We start from the raw sequence: 2,283 nt of genomic DNA, 5'->3' as shown, positions 1-2,283 counted from the left end.
TTGTATAGGAGAGAGGGATCAAGACCATCCCCGTGGGAAAGAAATGCCAAAAAAGCAAAATGGCTGGCTGAGGAGGCCTTACAGATAGCTGTGAAAAGAAGAGAAGAGAAAAGCAAAGGAGAAACGGAAAGATATAAGCATCTGAACGCAGAGTTCCAAAGAATAGCAAGGAGAGATAAGAAAGCTTTCCTCGGTGATCAATGCAAGTAAATAGAGGAAAACAACAGAATGGAAAAGACCAGAGATTTCTTCAAGAAAATTAGAGGTACCAAGGGAATATTTCTTGCAAAGATGGGCTCGATGAAGGACAGAAATGGTATGGACCTAACAGAAGCAGAAGATATTAAGAAGAGGTGGCAAGAATACACAGAAGAGCTGTACAAAAAAGAGCTTCATGACCCAGATAATCACGATGGTGTGATCACTCACCTAGAGCCAGACATCCTGGAATGTGAAGTCAACTGGGCCTTAGAAAGCATCACTACGAATAAAGCTAGTGGAGGTGATGGAATTCCAGTTGAGCTATTTCAAATCCTGAAAGATGATGCTGTGAAAGTGCTGCACTCAGTATGCCAGCACATTTGGAAAACTCAGCAGTGGCCACGGGACTGGAAACAGTCAGTTTTCATTCCAATCCCAAAGAAAGGCAATGCAAAAGAATGCTCAAACTACCACACAATTGCACTCAGCTCAAAGCATTCTCAAAAATTCTCCAAGCCAGGCTTCAGCAATATGTGAACCATGAACTTCCTGATGTTCAAGCTGGTTTTATTTATTTATTTATTTATTTGAATTTCTGCAACATTTTTAATCTGTAAACTGAACTTTTTATCATGCACAAAGGCCTATGAAATAGGCTTTCTTAGATTAGACCCAGTTTGGCCAACTGAAAATGGAAAATCAGGATTGTTTTTTGTACAGGAAAATCTTCAATAAACCCAAGGAATGTTTTTCACAAGACACAGGCTGGACCCTAAATTTTGCATCCAAGAGGCCAGGCTGTTGATTTGACTTAATCTTGTTGCACCAAGATTTGCAAAGGAAAAATAAAAGTCAACCAAGACAGTACATTTCAATTTGATTCAATTGTTTATTAACCAGAACACAAAAATAATCCTGGTAGATACCTTAGTTCATCCTTCTAATAAGCCTGTTTATCTGGTCTTCCCTGTTGCCAGCATCTCCACCTTCTACAAAATGGGTGGTCTTTTTCTTCATTCCACCTCGTGGAGAAGACAATTTAAAGGGCCACAGGAAGTTGTTTGCTTCTTTGAAACGGTTTCCAATGGTATAGATCTCATGAATCAGATCCTCCATGCAGATGATTCCATATTTTCCAAGAGATCGAGCAATCAATGCATTGTCTGTCAGGGCAATTCGCTTTTTGTTGATTTTGCCATAACCATGCTTGTAGATCAATTCATTTACAGACTTCAGATTTGGGTACCCCCATGCAATGTACGGCTCCACAATTCTCAGCATATTAATTGATGCCTTGTTGAGCTTCACAAAGGTGCCGTTGAAGATCTGCCGGAGGCGAAGGAGCTGCAGCACCTTTCGAACCTTTGGGCTCACACCGTTGACACCTCTGATCCTGATGACGAACGCCAATTTGGGTTCCGCAGGTACATAGAAGTTGCTGGCTTTTCGTGCCATCCTAGCCATTCAAATTTCAGTTCTGTACATCTGCCTGTATTCCTTGTGGTAATGCTTAGCTTTTTCATAGATAAGCTTCCTCCTAGCCTTTCGAAGCATCTTTTGGGCAAACTTCTTTCTCAGTCGCTTGATCTTAAGCTCTGCGAAATTCTTCCGCTTTTTCTTAAGGGTTTCTGGCACAGCAGGAACCTTCTTTTTCTTCTCTTCTGCACCCTCCCTGGTTCCAGCCGGGAAAGAGCCAAGCTGGTTTTAGAAAAGGCAGAGGAACCAGAGATCAAATTGCCAACATCTGATGGATAATCAAAGAAGTAAGAGAGTTCCAGAAAAAACATCTATTTCTGCTTTATTGACTATGCCAAAGCCTTTGACTGTGTGGATCACAATAAACTGTAGAAAATTCTGAAAGATATGGGAATACCAGACCATCTGACCTGCCTGTTGAGAAACCTATATGAAGGTCAGGAAGCAACAGTTAGAAGTGGACATGGAACAATAGACTGGTTCCAAATAGGAAAAGGATTATATCAAGGCTGTATATTGTCACCCTGCTTATTTAATTTATATGCAGAGTACATCATGAGAAACACTGGGCTGGAAGAAGCACAAGCTGGAATCAAGATTGCTGCG

General features: G+C 41.1%; 1 pseudogene; it reads right to left on the bottom strand.

Annotated features, from left to right (window-relative positions):
* Nucleotides 1-793: 793 nt before the first annotated feature.
* LOC120875042 lies at nucleotides 794-1,890 on the bottom strand (annotated as a pseudogene).
* Between the last annotated feature and the right edge of the window lie 393 nt (nucleotides 1,891-2,283).

This window comes from Oryx dammah, unplaced genomic scaffold, assembly GCF_014754425.2.
Source record: "Oryx dammah isolate SB20612 unplaced genomic scaffold, SCBI_Odam_1.1 HiC_scaffold_16, whole genome shotgun sequence".
Lineage (NCBI taxonomy): Eukaryota > Metazoa > Chordata > Mammalia > Artiodactyla > Bovidae > Oryx > Oryx dammah.
This window is presented reverse-complemented; position numbering and strand designations above follow the sequence as displayed.